This window comes from Electrophorus electricus, chromosome 13 (genome assembly GCF_041902795.1).
Source record: "Electrophorus electricus isolate QZ-2024a chromosome 13, ASM4190279v1, whole genome shotgun sequence".
Classification (NCBI taxonomy): Eukaryota; Metazoa; Chordata; class Actinopteri; order Gymnotiformes; family Gymnotidae; genus Electrophorus; species Electrophorus electricus.
The window spans coordinates 1,580,680-1,599,735 of NC_137509.1; the positions used below are offsets into that span (position 1 = coordinate 1,580,680).

Below are 19,056 nucleotides of genomic sequence, written 5' to 3' on the forward strand. Positions count from 1 at the left end.
CTGCAAGATGTCAGGGCTTTTTATTAGTGTTTGCAAACCTGCCTCCTGTAGCCTGTATTCTTTTCAAACAATGATAGGATGCTGCTTACTGGAGTTTACTATAGATGTTGCAGTGGCAATAATGGTGATATAAATTAATCACTGACTACAGCAAGAATCAGCTGCCTTAGGACCTCTCAAGACAAAGGTTCCTTTACACTCCACATCAAGCAGCTATGTAACTAACTGAGAGTGATTCAAGAATTATTTGCAATACTGACCTTATGAAGCAATGCTAAAGATTACATTCACATTTATACAGATTACATTTATAGTGTTCTGCAGACATTCTTAGTCAGAGTTGCATACATATATTACATACATAAGATAAAATAAGATATGAAAATAAATACATAAATGAAAAAATACACAACACCAAGTCTCTCCAGTTCATTTATCCCCTGACAAAAAGTCACATGTACCCATGTCCCATAATCATTTACATGACCATCAGTTACTCACTGCACATCAGCATGTGTGCACAGCCAAAAACCTTTATTTTTAGAAACCTTTTAAAGTGGACATGTAAGATGCACCATTTTGAAGTTAATTAAGTGAAATCACTTTGACCTCCAGGAGGTCTTCTCAGTACTATTCTCAGTGCTCTCATACAACCAGTAAAGCACGATGATTCTTCTCGCACTGCACTGCATCAGACTATGTAGTTCATAACTGACCTTTCATTTTATCACTTCAATTAAAATATCAGATATATTAGTCATCTTATATCTAACATGCTCATCCTGAATAATTAAATCTGTAATGTATTAGGACTCATAAATATGAGAGTACATTGCATAACTTAGACATCAGGACAGCAGTTTTGCACCTGCACCAAATTGTACTAAATCATATATTTGCTTTGACCCAAACTAGATGATTGTCTAACCTTGTCATGGCATCATGAGTTCTTTAACGATGGCAGAACCCTTTGGAATATTACTTTAGAATCAAGTATAATCTACAAGATGAATGACATGGGAAAACTGGAAAATTGCCAGGATTAAACTAAAGTATCTACTCATTGCATTTGTGTATCGTGATCCTGGTACGATTTTCTCCAGAGTCAAGGAACTGATGAATGTTGGAAATTATCGAAATACATAGAACAGAATTATAGACCATGAGTAGAAAAGATCACCATGATGGTATCCTTTATACTATTGATGTTACGTCATGTATTAGTTAATTTAAGTAAATATATTCACCGACTTCGAAGTTAAAGTTTTTCTATTTAGCTAGCCCTGAGAATAAGAATAGTCGTCGATCAAAATGTTTCATATACTCTATGGCACAGCGGTCATATTACATATTGAGCAATAATCATCAGAATAAAGACATTGACAATATCCTTTCCTAGATAGCTCGCAAAAGAATAGTTACGATAGCTTGTGGATAATACGTACTGATTGTTTGTTAAAATGTATGTTTTATCTAGACCTGAAATTAATTACGACGCTAAGCCCCACCGAGTTAAATCATACAACGCACGATAAAGTATTTTAACCATTAGCTAAATAAATAGCTAAATACACGTCAGCCTTTCTAGTAACTTATACTAATATAAGGTATAGCATGAATTCGTTAAGCATTACTGAATTGCTTACCTGTTGATAAAAAAAAGGATAACGGTTGATCCATGTCCATGTTCGTTCGGACGACTTGGCAACGTTTAAGATGTATCGCTTACAATTACGGCTGTGAAGTAAAGGAGTGAAGTACCGAAAACACGGCTTTAAGAAAAAGTCGGTGGGGAAAGAAATGGTTTTCGGATAAAAGTTGTAAATTACGTCCCTCCCCCAACACCACTCTCAATTGTGGAATGCACTGAAAGTGGTAAGAGTGTGATAACGGACAAAAACCTTGTGTGATTATTTATAGAGTAACCACATTGGTTAGAGATCAGAGAAAAAATAAATTAATTAAAACTTAGTGATGTTTGCTTATTGCTTATTGCCCTGTTTGAGTACATCTGGCAAATAAGATGTGAAGAGGTGAGAGAGGTTGTCTCTCTCTCTCTCTCTGTCTGTCTCTGTCTGAGTGTGTGTGAGAGAGAGACAGTCAGTGACCTCTGACTGCAGTGTGTCAGAGAGGACACCGAACAGACAGACAAAGTGGAGAAAAATTGGTGTAGTATGAGACTAAAAACTTTAATTTTCTTTAATCACATTATTTCACTATTAAAGAATGATTTCAATGATTCCTACTCAAACATCGGCGGTACAACTAAACTTAAATGAGCGGGTACGATATATACATATATCAAATCAAGCAATAAATCATTTGACGGTTCGTAAATACCGTTACCGCAAAGAAATGCGTTAGCCTTGGATTACGCGCACTTAGTCCAGCTTCAGTGCACCAGTGGTGGAATGTTGTGTTGAGGACAGAATCTTCCCCAACCCACCAGTAGCTCACACGGGGAACTCTTATATATATGACCGACACAAAGCTCCATCATCAGATGTACACCTGAGCTGATGAGACATAACCGACTCAAAGCTCCATCATCAGATCTACACATGAGCTAATGAGACATAACCGACTCAAAACTCCATCATCAGATGTACACCTGAGCTGATGAGACATAATGGACTCAAAGCTCTATCATCAGATCCACACATGAGCTGATGAGACCCATATCCCACCAGCATGAGCCCAGGCCCTATCCTGTGTCCATAGGGACCATAACATGAACCATTAACATTATGTGACCGTTAGATGAAGCCACGTGCACCCAAGGAACTGTGTCCTATGGTGATGTCTGTGTGGTTGTGAAGACCCCAGTTACTGTTACCATTGCCAGTATCGTTGGTCCCAATTCCTTCCTACTTACTGTTTAGTGTTTTGATTATTGTCAGTGATTCTCAGACATTGTGTAGTGTTGTCTGACTCCTCAGTGGACAGTCCAGACTGCCAATAGAGTTCACTGTAGTGTTAAACACAGTGTACCCTAAATGTAGAGAGTAACCGATGTACACTACACACTGGTGAAAGGACCAGAGTGCACAGCGCTGTCCTACGGCAGGTGTTAGTGGTAGGATTGTTGTTCATAGGACTGGCGGTATAACAGACATGGTCAGCACTGCTGTTTCAGGTGAGCCAAAAACTAACAGTGACAGAATATTAATCTAACATGAACCAAAATGCATGAAGCTCATGTTCAAGAAATAAGCATTACAGTATTTCTCTCAATAGTTTTTATTGATGAAATGAGAACTTTGACGTAGCTGTAGTGCTAGGTATTATTAAAGTTACGATAAAATACATTTGAAAGTGTAAAACAGGCACAATGATGTACTTGTGTCGTTTAAATTCTGTCTGTTGTCTCCCTTCTAAGTACTCTGTGTAGTGTTTTATACTGAACTGTCTCTGTAGTGATTAATGACTGAGTAAACGAGAACACCATTCAGACACAGCCAGTGTTTTGTAGGTTAGCGCGTGTTTCGGGTGTAACCAATCATACTGTTTGCTGCTCCTGATTGGCTGGCTCCTGCTCACCACATCCTATTAAAGATGTGTGTCACTGGTCTGTAGTCTGCTGGCTGGATGCTGGGTTAAAATGTGGTTTGTCATTTTGGCTTGTGGTAAATGTGCCTGACCCATTTATCTGTTTGAAATTTACGTTTTGCTTTACCCCTTTTGGATTACATTAGCTGATTGTTAGTGATGAGCAGATAAAGTCCCGTGAAGCTTTTGAGGCTTCTTCTTGATCTTGCGATGCTGCCTTGTCAGGTCCTCGACGGTGTCCAGGAGCTTCAGGTAGCGCTGCTCCAGCTTGGAGATGTCAGCAGTCCCATGTAGTGTGTGAGGCTCGTTGGGCGTCTTTCGGCAGATGTGGTGGAGCAGTTGTAGTAGTAGCTGGCTGTTTCGCTAGCTGAGTTTGTCCCTTTCTGCCTGTAGGTCACGTGGAGGATTCATCTGCTCCGCCTACATCTGTTCTGCCATGGTTTGCTCCACCTCCGGCTGGTCTGCTGTGGTTTGCTCCACCTCCAGCTGTCCTGCTGTGGTTTGCAGAGGCCCTTCCTCTACCTCCTCTTCCTCAACATTGACTCCACTCTTTCCTTCCTCCTCTAGCAGGGTGGTGGTGATGGTGGAGGTGGGCATTTCTGTTCTAGCCATTCCATCGTCGCCCGTAGCAACCACCAGCCCCTCCCCACCAGCCCGTCGGTCCGTGGTCTCTACTGGAGTCTCCACGGTAACATCTACTTTGTCCTCTGCTGTGGAATGTCTCATGTTCTCCCCCTCGGGTGTGTGGGGTTTTGAGTTTCAGGTGCTGCTCTCTCCTGGGCGCTGAGGTCTTCTGCTGCCTGTCACATGTGCAGACTCACTGTTCAGGAAGGAAATGAACTTCCACCTCAGAGCTTCACCAGAGAAATTAATTTGCAAGTGAATCTTGCTGTTAAGAAATAGAATTACTGTTAAAAAATACTGATAAATTATTGTTAGTATAGTTTTAGCATTGGTCTAACACAGGTAGATTTATATATACATATACAGTAGGTGTATTCCTTTATACTGTCAAGTTTCAAGTTTCAAGTTTGGTTTATTTGTCACATATATAGTCATACACAGTGTAACTCGCAGTGAAATGGTTTGAGAGTGCTCTGTCCAAACTGAGGAGAAAAAACAGGGGTGTATAGTGAAGGATCTATCTATCTATCTATCTATCTATCTATCTATCTATCTATCTATCTATCTATCTATCTATCTATCTATCTATCTATCTATCTATCTATCTATCTATCTATCTATCTATATATATATATACAAAATATATTAACAATGTATGTACAATATATGTGTAGCATGTTTATATACACAATGTACAATGTATATATGGATATGTATAAGTGTATGTACACAATGTACAGTTCCAGCTTACAATTGAATATTTACAGTTACATGGTGGTGGTGGTCCCCACAGTTTATCAGTTTCCCTGATTCAGGGCCCGAATGGCCTGTGGGAAGAAGCTCCTCTTCAGTCTCTCTGTGTTGGTCATCAGGGAGCGAAAGCGCTTCCCTGACCTCAACAGAGAGAAGAGTCTATTGTTGGGATGGGTGGGGTCCTTCACAATCCTTCTGGCCTTGGTCTGGCACCACTTGTAGTAGATGCTCTGCAGGTCAGGAAGTTCCGTATGAGTGATGCGCTCTGCTGAATGCACCACCCTTTGGAGTGCTTGTCTGTCCTGCTTGGTGCATTCATACATATATACATACATGTACATTATATATATATATATATATATATATATATATATATATATATATATATATATATCTCACACCCCCCCCCACACACACATACATATACACGCATACTTACATATGCACATGTACATTGTTACGGAAAGACAGATGTGTGTGTGTGTGTGTGTGTGTGTGTGTTCCAGGATCACTGCCAGGAGTTCCTTGTTTGAGACGCCTCCTATTTAATGGCCCCTCCCACCAGAGAAAAGAGGAAGAGAAGACAGATTTGTTGGTTTGGCATTTGTTGGTTTGGCAGGTTTGTGGTGGCAATTTTGTATGACTTTTGTGTATGACCTCGTTTTCCCCATTTTTGGACCTCGTCCCTGCTATTTCAGTAGCTGTTGTATATATACATATAGATATTGTATAGAGTGTGTAAACATTGGTTTGTTTGGTACTTTGGTGCTGGATACTGGTGGTAGGGAGTGACTACTATTTTTGTTGGGTGTGGGCTTTGCCTCTGTTTATGTTTCAGGTAGTTAGGATAGTATATTGTATGTTGCCTTTGTTTGTTAGGTTTATCTAGTGTGTACTTTTCTTTGCTTAGTGTGGGTAATAACCTCTATAAAATACACCAAAAGGAGACTTCCATTTGTGCTTCAGTTTTTTATTGTTATTTATTTTTCACAACTTACATTCCATTAGCCGTTTACATTTCTTTTTCTTTGTTATGGCCTCACAGCCTAGATGGGGTGGTAACAAATTGTATATTAAATTGTAGGTAAACAAACGCATATTTTCTTGTCCACAGTTATTTACTCCTCTGTCATCACTGTATTGCTGGAGTCTCTGTGTTCTGTATGGAGCTGATCACCACCAGCCATGTAGCACTTCTAACATCTAACATCACGCAGCATTCACTCCGTTCACCTCTCTCTCTCTCTCTCTCTCTCTCTCTCTCTCTCTCTCTCTCTCTGTCTCTCTCTCTCTCTGTTTTTGTCAGAATCTCTCTCTTCCTCTCCATTCATCCCTTTCTCTCCCTATCTCTCAGTCTTACTGCTGCTGTTCTCTATCCACAAGCATGCACTCTTGTGAGTGAGTAGGCTGTGAGTGTCTCCCAGAGTGTGACTGTGTTCTGCTGAGCCACAGATGGAGGGGAGCAGGATGTGAGACGTGTTGGAGGGAGAGAGTGAGAGTGAGGTTAGCAGGAGCTGCATCTGCTGCCTTGTTCCACAGTATTGGGGAGGTTACGGAGTATAGTTGTGAAAACTATGGGACATCCCATCAGAATGCATAAAATTCCAGAATACCAGATTATCTTCCAGACTGAATTATTTCCTGTTTATTTGGTGGTACAGAGGTTGAGTGAGCTGGAATATCCACTTTGTTTTCTATGTGTAGAGTTGCATCGGCAGAGGAACTAGAACAAAGACATAAACCCATAACCCTTCACAAACCTGGAATTAACAATGCCCAGAATTACAGTAAACTTGTAATTACATAAATTGTACATCTACTCACTTGTTCAATGGACACAGACAAACATTATCTAATTTGAACACAGTCGAGTCCACTGTTCTACCAGGAACTAAATCAAGTTGAAACGTAAAGGACTAATTCCTACATCCTGTATATTTGTCATGTGACTACCACGACCAATCAGAACAATGTCCTTTTTAACACAGCTTAAAGTGTTGAACCGACTGATTCTGAAGATGGCCCCGGCATAGCCCTGAAAGGACAACCATCAGCCATGTTTCTCTCAGGTCCTGGAGGCCTCCAGTACTGTACTGGGAACTGAACTGGACAGAAACAACTTGAGAATGCCCTCAATGACTGCAGTCTGACAGCAGGAGCTAAAAACATTTTGTGTTCATCTCAGTGGCATCTGAATTGTTCCTGAATTTACCAGTAGTCCTTTCATGTTCTAAATCAGAATGTCCCTCTTTAGCAGTGTTGTTATGAATCTGGTTCACACACACTCAGTGTGAGTGCTGTTATGAACCTGGTCCACACACACTCAGTGTATGTGCTGTTATAAACCAGGTACACACACATTTAGCATGAGTGCTGTTATAAATCTGGTCCACACACTCAGTGTGAGTGCTGTTATAAACCTGGTCCACACACACTCAGTGTGAGTGTTGTTATGAACCTGGTCCACACACACTCAGTGCGAGTGTTGTTATGAACCTGGTCCACACACACTCAGTGTAATTGCCTGGGTTGGTGTCCTGCTGATATGCTGGTGGCCTTGTGTTGGGCCAGTTTTGTGGTCCACACACTGAAAGCAATACTTGTTCTGAGAGTTCCTCCCGTTTGGTTGCAGGGCTGAGTTGCATGGCTTATCCGAATTGACTGTGTTTGGAGAGAGTTTTGCACAGCCGTTACTGTTAGCTTCAACCATAACAGACTCTTCTGAAACAAGCCACACACACAGGATGTGTCGACGGCACTTGTAGATCTGAGGGTGACTGGACCAGTAGTCAGACCAGTGTAGAGAAATGGTGTTCACTATAATTGTCTGATTAAAACATCTCTTCACCACAGAGATACCAGTCTGTCTAATCTAAACCACTCGGGTCAAACTCTGCCCACACACAACCAGACTAATTGGCATTCATGGCATTTCTATATGTTTGTACTTGTTTGGGGTTGACCTGATCTTGACCAGCTGGTTGTTAGATTGTTTCACTACTACTCTCCCTGTTCTTCAGCTCTTACAGGTTACTCATCTGTTTCTCCACCTCTGCACTGTGGTTAGTCTTTTGTCACCTTGTTCTCTCTCTCTCTCTCTCTCTCTCTCTCTCTCTCTCTCTCTCTCTCTCTCTCTCTCTCTCTCTCTCTCTCTCTCTCAATAACAGATCTTTTACTGGCATTTATTTAATAGCCTCAAAGTACATTAAAGACATTTTTTGTGTAAAAATGTTTGTTTATTATAATTAATTTTTTCACTTTATTCAAAGAAAAGAAAATGTACTTTTAAGAGTCATGAAATGTTGCCCGTTCACGCATGCCTGTCCATCTGCATAAACTGTTGAGGATCACACTAACGTGTCAAACCTCGTGAAGTTAATCCATGCATGTCTGTTACTACCTTCCCCAGTTCAAATGTGTGGTGATTTGTTTTAGGTTTTTTTCAAGTGTAATTGTTTTAGCTGTTTGTCATGTTACAGGTTACTGTAGGTGCGCCCAAATTACCATTTACTAATACTAACTAGTTTGAGTGTGTAGTACGTAGTGTAATTAAAGTAATTACGTTTGCACTGGTGTCCCATAATGCAATGCAAAACGTTAAAGGAGAAGCTACTCGCGTCTCGAAAATTTTGAAAAAGAAACTTGAAAAAAGATCAATGACGACAGTTGCAGGCGAATGGTCTAGAAATGTCAGTACAGCCTGGATTTCTTTATTTAAAACAGTAAAATAATTAATAAACATAACAAATGGGGACTATTTTAGTAAGCAATCTGTTTGAAATGCATGTTACTTAGTAGTGTTTGGCCTTCGTAGGTAAGATAGGTATCCAGTTAGCCATCTGACGCAGCTAAATGTCATTTATCCCGATTAGTAATCTGACCGGATCTCTGTCGAGCCCAACAGCCTTTCATTCTGGTCTTGCTGTTTTCCTTAAACGCAGCTGTGTTGTAAATGTTTTGCGACTCAGTCCCACAGAGGGGGTGTATTCCGTAACGATATTAACGTCAGTGTATACCATGTGAAATATCACTGTTTACTGTTGCTAAATTTGTTAAGGCTGCGGTTTAATTCACAGAAAAACAACTGACTAAAAAAATGGAACCTACAGGTTAGTAAATAAAGCAGCACACTTCCAAGGGACTGTGTCATCGTACAGTGAAACGTATCGATAATTTCCATTTTTTATCAAAGAAAATCTCTTAACAAGTTGTCTCTTACAATTACGTATGTTGGCATAGCAACTTCATCACTTCCTGTTAGTACGAAACGAAGTACTACGTTAATATTTTGTGTACTATCTCATCAAACCCATACTATTAAGATGAATATATAGTGTATATACCTTATAGTATTAGTGTGTAGTACACAATTAGGATGCAGAGTGTGTCTGACTGTGTATGTGCGTGTGCGAGAGAAAGAATAAAAGCCTTCATGTGTCAGCCCTGCAGACAGCAGTAACTGACCTAACGCTGCTGTTCACCACGACATCATCTCAGTACAAACACTGGTACAGTAATAATGAAGTGTGCTATACTAGTCAGCCCAACCACATTATTTATTGCTTCTGTTTTGTATTTGTTTTTAATTATTTTCCAATGTTGTAAACTGGTGTTTGTACGGGGCATAGTTACCTTCACGCAGGGAACACACTGCACAGTTTGTAGTGTAAGAAACTTTTTTTACTCAAGTAAAGCTGTGATGATTCATTTTTGTGTGTTTGATTTAAACTGTTTTAACATTTGCTTGGTGATATGAGCTCATGTAATGAGAAATATTCTGCAGAGTTTTTTCTCGCCAGCCTTTAGGTTAAAACCACAGTTTCCTGTGAAAGAAGCACCTTTTCTCTCTCTCTTTCAGTTGAAGTGGAACATATCGTCGCCCACGAGCTGCCCCTTACCCACACCACCCCCACTCACCACATCCTCTCATTAAACATAAGACTGAGGACAAGGTAGAAGTTCACCACTTGACATCTTTTCACATCTCCCGTCATTTCACACGAAGCTGAAGTCATGAGTGCTCTTGCTCGAGCTCTTGTTCTGGTTGCACACCTTCAGTTGAGCGCATTGGGTCAAATTAAGGGTCACATGTGTCTATGAAGCAGTTAAGTCTGTGGTAAGTGACTGACATGTTTATTAAAACACTGACTTAGTAGCCAACTATCATGTGATATGATAATTAACGGCATGAGGCATAGTACCTTTTCCTCGCTGGGAGACTGTCCTAATGAATCTGTTTCTGCATTAGTCTATAAACCTAATAATATCTGTACTAATACCTGGTAATTACAATAGCAGTTTGTTTCATTTATTGAAATGTTTTAATCGTCTAGCATTTTCTCACACAGGTTTGGGTTTGTTTGAAATACCCCATAAATTAGACAGTCGGAGCCCAAGTTTTTGTGGCCTACAGTTCCATAATCAGTCATCAATACAGCGTTGACCCACACTTTTATACGCCACTAGGATATCATTCAAAATAAATTATCTAAACGAATGAATATTTTCATATAGATGCATACACACTGCACGAATGCTTTTTTGAGAAAGCAATCCCTGCAAGACCCATTAAATCATATGACGTGACGAGAAAAGCCGGAGTCATGTAAGTTTTTAGAAACTTATTTGTTTTCATAAATTTATTCAGAGATTTATTTCACAATGAGGAAAACCTTTTTGATTATGGTGTTTAGGTCACGTATAAACCATTAATTTGGAATCCTGAATCATTAATTCAGATGAACGAAAATGTCAGCATGTAAATATATGAACACATCATCTCTTATCTTCAGTTTTACAACCCAGAAGGGAGTTTACATCTGCACACACCCCAGCTTTAAGTGGGTGTGGAACGCCATAGACAGAATTGATCAGTGCATGGTGGAGTCTTCAACCTAAACCCAACTGGATGATTGTGTCTTGTATCTTCTCTCCATTTTGTTTTCCTTACAAATTACACTTTCACTTATACTTTCACTCTCCCTGTGTTTATTTTTCCTTTTTGTGCTCTTCCTGTTGTCATGGACAATAAAGGCTACCTCCCAGAACCTCGCCTGTCGCTCCTTCTGTGCCATCCACGGCACAAAAGGTTTCAGTAGGCTTGAACGTGGTTACCTCACACTAGAGCAGAGTAGAACACCTGGTCCACTGGCGAACAGTTTCATACAACACGTTCCACACTATAAATATTAGGTTATCCAAATAAATTTCAAAATACTGATGTTAAAATTTAAATAAGTACTTAATTTAATTAAGATAGACTAACCTACATGTAATTGACTTGTAAGTCAATTTCAGATAATTACATTAAAAATGTTTAAATATTCTGTTTACTGTAAACTGGACACTACTGGTTACTGCATATACTGGACTGATCAGATACTGGAGATCTGTAGGATATTTTGTATAAACTGATGTAATCACATCACTGAAGGTATATGAGGTGTATGTCTTTAATCAGATGTAGAATTGTTCTGATTCTCTCCTATAAAGACTGCCGCGTGCCGGGAGGCTCTGCGTGCCTCTCTTAAGGTGAGAACCACAGACGCGTTTCCTGAAGCACATTCATCACTCTCGACCTGCCCATTTAATCAAACAGTGCAACTTCCCCTATGCGCTCATATAACCCAGCAAAAGATACAATTTGCTCACTTGTAATATTTTCTCTTCATAAGTGATCATCACCTCCTGTGCAACCGAAGCTACAGTCATGAAGGTGCGAGCTCTCCTCACCGGTTTGCTGGTGATCATGTGCCGTCGCACCGGTGCAATGAGTAGAAGTAAGTAAAAGGTCGTCCTCGAGCTCTTGTGATAGCGTGCACAATTACTTGTGCTTGTGTGTCCATTGTACACCAGCTGCATAAATAAGATGTTCAGATAAACCTACTGTATAAACAGACCTGTTGAAACGTGCCACTGGTGACCAATTTCATACAACAGCATACATGTTCAACAGTATACATGTTTAACAGCATACAAGTTTATTAGAATACATGTTTAACAGCATACATGTTTAACAGGTTACATGTTTAATATCATTCATGTTTAATAGCATACATGCTTAATAGCATACATGTTTAATATCATGTATGTTTAACGACATACATGTTTAATAGAATACATGTTTAATATTATGCATGTTTAATAGCATACATGTTTAATAGAATGCATGTTTATCAGTATACATGTTCTACAGCATACATGTTTAATAGCATACATGTTCAGCAGGATACATGTTTAATATCATGCATGTTTAATATCTTACATGTTTAAGAGCATACATGTTTAATAGCATACATGTTCAACATTTGCTTCCTTTTTAAAAAGACTGATTCAGGCTACATGAATATCTATAGTTACATTAGATATTTGTTCTTTTTCTTTCTCTTGTGATTATTACTTATTATACACTGCCTGGCCAAAAAAAAAGGTCACACCCTCTAATATTTCATTGGATGGCCTTTAGCTTTGATTACAGCATGTATTCACTGTGGCATCTTTTCCACAAGCTTCTGCAATGTCAAAACATTTATTTTTGCCCAGAGTTGCATTAATTTTTCCCCAAGATCTTGTATTCATGATGGAAGATTTGGACCACTGTGCAAAGTCTTCTCCAGCACATCCCAAAGATTCTCAATGGGGTCTCAGGTCTGGACTGTGGTGGTCAATTCATATGTGAGAATGATGTCTCATGCTCCCTGAACCACTCTTTCACAATTTTAGCCCAATGAATCCTGGCATTGTCATTTTGGAATATGCCCATGCGATCATGTAGTCAGCTGACCTCATTCTTTGGGCACATAATGTTGCTGAACCTAGACCTGACCAACTGCAGCAACCCCAGATCATAGCACTGCCCCCACAGGCTTGTACGGTAGACACAATGGGTGATGGGTGCATCACTTCAGCCACCTCTCTTCTTACCCAGATTTACCCTGTTCCAGAGTGATGGGCACATCTGGACTCCTCAGACCACATGACCTTCTTGGCATTGCTCCAGAATCCAATCTTTATGCTCCCAAATTGAAAGCAAATTGAAGCTGTTTTTGCCGGTTAGCCTTACTGCCAAGTGGAAATGCTCTTACTTTCACTATTAAACATATCACTGAGTTCTACTGTTGTTTTTCTACAATTTGATTACACCACATGTTTAAGTGATCACTGATCACGTTCCAATCATGATTTTTTCCCGACTACATTCCTTTCTCAAAGATGATGTTTCCCCACTGTCCTTCCACTTTTTAATAATGTGTTGGACAGTTCTTAACCCGATTTTAGTAGTTTCAGCATCTCCTTAGATGTTTTCTCTGCTTGATGCATGCCAATAATTTGACCCTTCTGAAACAGATTAACATCTTTTCCACGACTACAGGATGTGTCTTTTGACATGGTTGTTTAACAAATGAGAAGCTGCTCACTGCATCATTTAAGGTTAAATAACTTGTTGCCAGCTAAAACAATCACCCATGCAGTAATTATCCAATGGGAGGCTCTTACCTATTTGAATAGTTAAATCCGGAGGTGACCTTTTTTGTGTATAAGTAATATGACTATATATATATATATATATATAATGCTTAGAATTTATATATATATATATATATATATATATATATATATATATATATATATATAAATATTATTATTTTTTAATTTTTTTTACAGGTGCAAATGGACATGTTATGTGCTGTTTCGATTTTCATGATAGTAAAATCCCCGTAAACTTTATTACCAAATACGAGCCAACGAGCTCCGAGTGTCCAAAAGCCGGAGTTGTGTAAGTCCCTCTCACACTCTTTATATATGTAACTCTTAATTAAACTATCTAACTGTTAAATTGTAGGTAAACAGACACACTTTTTTTCTTGTCTGCAGTTTTACAACCAAGAAGCCGGCTCGTATCTGCGCCAACCCTCATCTTAACTGGGTGAAAGAGGCCATGAAAATAATTAATGATCCTGATATCTGTAAGTTTCACCTAAGATGACATTTATTTTCACGTTTGCTGCAGTTTAACCATTCGGATGAACGAAAATGTTTTAACACATCATCTTGCCTTCAGCTTTACAACACAGAATGGAGCTCGTATCTGTGCAGATCCTTTAAACCGTGGTAATGTTATTCGTACTGTAGCGGTTCTACTATACCTGCTGTAGCATATTAGTCATACTACCTGGACAAATTAGGCAAATTAATATATTCATATATTACTGCATGTGTAGTAATGATGAAGTAAGTGTACTGCAGTGTGTGCAGTAATGGTGAGGTCGAGGTAAGTGTACTGCAGCGTGTGCAGTAATGGTGAGGTCGAGGTAAGTGTACTGCAGCGTGTGCAGTAATGGTGAGGTCGAGGTAAGTGTACTGCAGCGTGTGCAGTAATGGTGAGATAAGTGTACTGCAGCGTGTGCAGTAATGGTGAGGTAAGTGTACCGCAGCGTGTGCAGTAATGGTGAGGTATGTGTACTTCAGCGTGTACAGTAATGGTGAGGTAAGTGTACTGCAGTGTGTGCAGTAATGGTGAGGTCGAGGTAAGTGTACTGCAGCGTGTGCAGTAATGGTGAGGTAAGTGTACTGCAGCGTGTGCAGTAATGATGAGGTAAGTGTACTGCAGCGTGTGCAGTAATGGTGAGATAAGTGTACTGCAGCGTGTGCAGTAATGGTGAGATAAGTGTACTGCAGCGTGTGCAGTAATGGTGAGATAAGTGTACTGCAGCGTGTGCAGTAATGGTGAGGTAAGTGTACTGCAGCGTGTGCAGTAATGGTGAGGTATGTGTACTTCAGCGTGTACAGTAATGGTGAGGTCGAGGTAAGTGTACTGCAGCGTGTGCAGTAATGGTGAGGTAAGTGTACTGCAGCGTGTGCAATAATGGTGAGGTCGAGGTAAGTGTACTGCAGCGTGTGCAGTAATGGTGAGATAAGTGTACTGCAGCGTGTGCAGTAATGGTGAGGTAAGTGTACCGCAGCGTGTGCAGTAATGGTGAGGTATGTGTACTTCAGCGTGTACAGTAATGGTGAGGTAAGTGTACTGCAGTGTGTGCAGTAATGGTGAGGTCGAGGTAAGTGTACTGCAGCGTGTGCAGTAATGGTGAGGTAAGTGTACTGCAGCGTGTGCAGTAATGATGAGGTAAGTGTACTGCAGCGTGTGCAGTAATGGTGAGATAAGTGTACTGCAGCGTGTGCAGTAATGGTGAGATAAGTGTACTGCAGCGTGTGCAGTAATGGTGAGGTAAGTGTACTGCAGCGTGTGCAGTAATGGTGAGGTATGTGTACTTCAGCGTGTACAGTAATGGTGAGGTCGAGGTAAGTGTACTGCAGCGTGTGCAGTAATGGTGAGGTAAGTGTACTGCAGCGTGTGCAATAATGGTGAGGTCGAGGTAAGTGTACTGCAGCGTGTGCAGTAATGGTGAGATAAGTGTACTGCAGCGTGTGCAGTAATGGTGAGGTAAGTGTACCGCAGCGTGTGCAGTAATGGTGAGGTATGTGTACTTCAGCGTGTACAGTAATGGTGAGGTCGAGGTAAGTGTACTGCAGCGTGTGCAGTAATGGTGAGGTAAGTGTACTGCAGCGTGTGCAATAATGGTGAGGTCGAGGTAAGTGTACTGCAGTGTGTGCAATAATGGTGAGGTAAGTGTGCTGCCCACAGTGAACTGGAAGCTGACATCTGGGCTGTTTCTAGAAGACCATAATTTTTGTCTTCTTTAAGTTGCCTGCCAGGGCCCAGTTCTGGCAATACTGCTCCAGTAGGTCCAGGGGCTGCTGTAGCCCCTGTGTACTTGGGAACAGCAACACCATGTTGTCTGTGTAGAGCAGGAACTTTACTTTCCCATCCTTCAAACATCAACAACAATGCGGATGATTGTTTGGGGTGGTTTGATCATTTGAGATATACTTTCATTTGGCTGTGGCCTGATAGCGGAGATTGTTGCCTGACAGTGAATGTATTACTGGTGCTGGGGTCCATGTTGGTGATGGCACAATCAACCACACAAGCACCAGGAGCTGAGCAGTATGTGGATGTCCCCAGAGAGTCCCCTCGTCCCACCATGAAGCATGTACAGACTTAGTGCTCGGCAGAGGTGTACTAACTCATTCCCAGTTGTGTTGACAGTGCTGTTGAGGTTGTTTCTGTTTTTGAGGATTGGTGTGAGGTGCAGGGGGCTTTGGACAAACACATGTTTGTTGCCCTTGTTGCCAAGTTTGGTTCCTGTTGCATTAAAATCTCAACACAGCAGCACATTAGCCTGGGCCTGGAAGTGACTGATCTCTGTGTAGAGATTGTTTGGGTACTCCTCATCATAATAAGGGGATTCTATCAGAGTAGTGTAGACAGCACAGAGGAGCATGTCTGAGGAGTGAGTCTGTTTCTGATAGGCCTTTTTTGAATGAGGATTTAGCCAGGAGTGTGATTTTACAACTGAAATGTGGTTGGCTAGTCCTATTCTGTACCACACCAGAATCTCTCCATAATCTTGTCCACAGTGGACTGTGCTTAATTTGAGTGAGGGTATAATAATCTCACAGTAGCCTGAGGCACAGTGAGTGGGGGTGTCATGACAGCACCATATTTCTGTTAAAATTAGGATGTCTACATCCGAAGTGTTCCTCAGGAATTCAGGATCTCTACTATTCGCTTCAAAGATCGAGGAGTAAAGACCATGAACGTTCCACAACTGATGTGGAATGAGCACATTTAGAATATGAATGCTCAAAATAAATCTATTGACTTGTCTAGTGAGACAGAACAGAAGGACTATTTAAATGATTATAGTGCAGGTATGCAGTACTCTACTTATTATTATAATTATTATTGTAGTACTATTATTATTGTTCACTATTTTACAATGTAATCCTGTGGTATATCTGGTCTTACTTTGCAAGTGGTCTATTGCACAGGTTGTAGAGCAGGTCCTTTATTTCCCCCATCTCTGCTGTAGTCAGGGATTCTAGCTGGGGAGGAGAAGGCTGGTCTGCTGCTGCTGTGTAGGTCTGTGGTCTTTTCTGTGCAGGGGTCTTCTTCACAGACACTACTGTCTCCTTTTCATTTTACATTTACATTTACATTTCATTCTTTGTGGTGTGTTGCAGAAGATAAGTGAGTGGCTTTGGAGACTTCACAAATGTGAAGGATTATGTGAGGGCTTGTGGGGCTGGTGGAAACCAGGGCCTACTGTCGCTTCTAGGTGACAGGGGGTTGTATAATGGCATGTACAGGGGCAGTGGTCTGGCGATTCCTGGAGGTGGGGTAAGGCAGGCTGGTGCAGTGTTGCGGGCTAGTGCATCATCTTTAAGGGTCTTTGCAGAGATCAGACCATGGCCTTGTGGAGATGGATCCCATCATACATGTTGTGTGAGGTGAAGTGCCAGATGTACATTTGGAAGAGAAAAACATCTTCTGCTGATCTCGGTGTCGATGGTGTTGATGATGTGTGGGGTTGTGTCAGACCGCGGTAGCAGGGTGGAGATGAGTATGTGGCTCTCTGGTAACTCCTTGCTGCCTCTCCCTGGCACTCTCTGCACTGCCTTCAAGGTGTTGCTGCGCCGGGTGTGAAGGTCGATTGTGCCTGTGTGGCTGATGATGTGCTGAGGGTTTCTAAGAGTCTCCTTGTTCAGGAGCTGGTGGGCCTGGTCAGTAGTTCTACAGTGCTTTGATGTCACCTGGTGTTCAGGGAACAGCTTCTAGGGGTCCAGGAACTTCCTGTTGGAGTCCATTAGCAGCACCACATGAGGCCTCTGTTGGTTTGGCTGTGGTGGGCTCAGGGGCAGGTGAGGTGAGGACTCTGCTGCCTGAGGTGTCTGAGGGTCAGTTGAGGAGAGATTTGCTTGTGTTGTATTGTGCATGTGTGTGGGGTGAGAAGAGAGCGGTAGTTCTATAATTACACTGTTGATGGGAGAGGTGGTAGTGTGTGTGTTTGAGGAGGCTAAGGGATAGTCTCTGAAAATCAGCAGCTGTTCTTTTATGTCTTGTATCTGCTTTGTTAAGGTCATTTCTTTTGTTTCCCCATCTTCTTTAAGCTTTGCCATTTGTGTCCAACTCTGAGAGGTCTCATTTTACAAATACCAGAACTCTTTTGGCTTGGCTAAAAAGGCCACTCCCTTCCCTTATCGGGTCTCCAAACCACTCTGTAAGGAAGGTGTATTACTCTGCCAAGACACATGGCCCAAAACGTTACAACCCCAGATCTGGGCTGAGGAAATAAAAGGCCATAAAGTACCCTGCTTGGAATTTAGAGATAACTTCACAATCTTGAATACAATCAAGAAAAAGCTTAATAAAGGCCATATTCTTGAAGGACTACAGGAATTTGAATTTTTTCTTAAAAAAGGCCTTCTCATGAGCATTGCGATGAGACCTGATTCATATATAGAATATAACCATTGAATTTCAATGCATATAACAAGATTTTATAGTCCATACTGATTACACAGACGATGGATCCATAGCTCCTCTCAGTGACCTGTCACGGTTAGTCGGCCGGATAGCAGGAGGGAGACGCCTACTCCTGCTATCGATCACACCCCTTATCTGCCCCGTTCACAATCACCGGAGTATTGAAGGAAATCACCTGTTCGTAATCATTGTCTGCTTATTTAAATCCACAGATCACAAGAGACGGGGCTGCACATTACAGGATCCACGATGCCAATCTCGTCTAATCACTGCGCCCCTCAGAGAGACTTACTGTCTGAGTATTGGTTAGTTGTTTGCATTGGTGCACACCGATGGATAATAAACAGCACTTGCTGCAACCCTACCTCTCGCTTCTTCCGTGCCCCAATCGTCACATGACCATATCAGACTCCCCCATCTGGATTTATTAATCCTGTATGGCTAACAATGCTTTGGTATGTACATCAGAGTCTCAGCAAGCTCACATATGAGTGAAAGCAAACTAGTTATCATCACTGAACTGTTATGAAACCTGCTCTCTCTCAATTTGTCAACTTTTCTTTTCTTGTTATTTTTGCCATTCATGAAATGATTATATCCAATGCCTTAAGCCCACTATTCTAGTGTTTGCATATTAATACTTAGTGACTACCTCCTCGTCTCTAGTATAACAGAGGAAGATTATTTGGATGATAATCATAATATGCTCTCTGTCTTTCCCCATCTCCTCTATGCTCCTCTCT

The 19,056-nt window shown here is 41.1% G+C and overlaps 2 long non-coding RNA genes across 2 annotated transcripts; both read left to right on the forward strand.

Moving 5' to 3' along the window:
• The first annotated feature begins 9,790 nt into the window (after positions 1-9,790).
• LOC145643395 (uncharacterized) lies at positions 9,791-10,651 on the forward strand. Its single transcript, XR_014115766.1, has 3 exons — positions 9,791-10,042; positions 10,441-10,531; positions 10,620-10,651. It is a non-coding gene; the product is annotated as an uncharacterized LOC145643395 (long non-coding RNA).
• A 709-nt stretch (positions 10,652-11,360) lies between these two features.
• On the forward strand, positions 11,361-18,672 carry LOC118240088 (uncharacterized). Its single transcript, XR_014115765.1, has 5 exons — positions 11,361-11,457; positions 11,601-11,705; positions 13,591-13,702; positions 13,801-13,892; positions 18,526-18,672. It is a non-coding gene; the product is annotated as an uncharacterized LOC118240088 (long non-coding RNA).
• Positions 18,673-19,056: the final 384 nt, after the last annotated feature.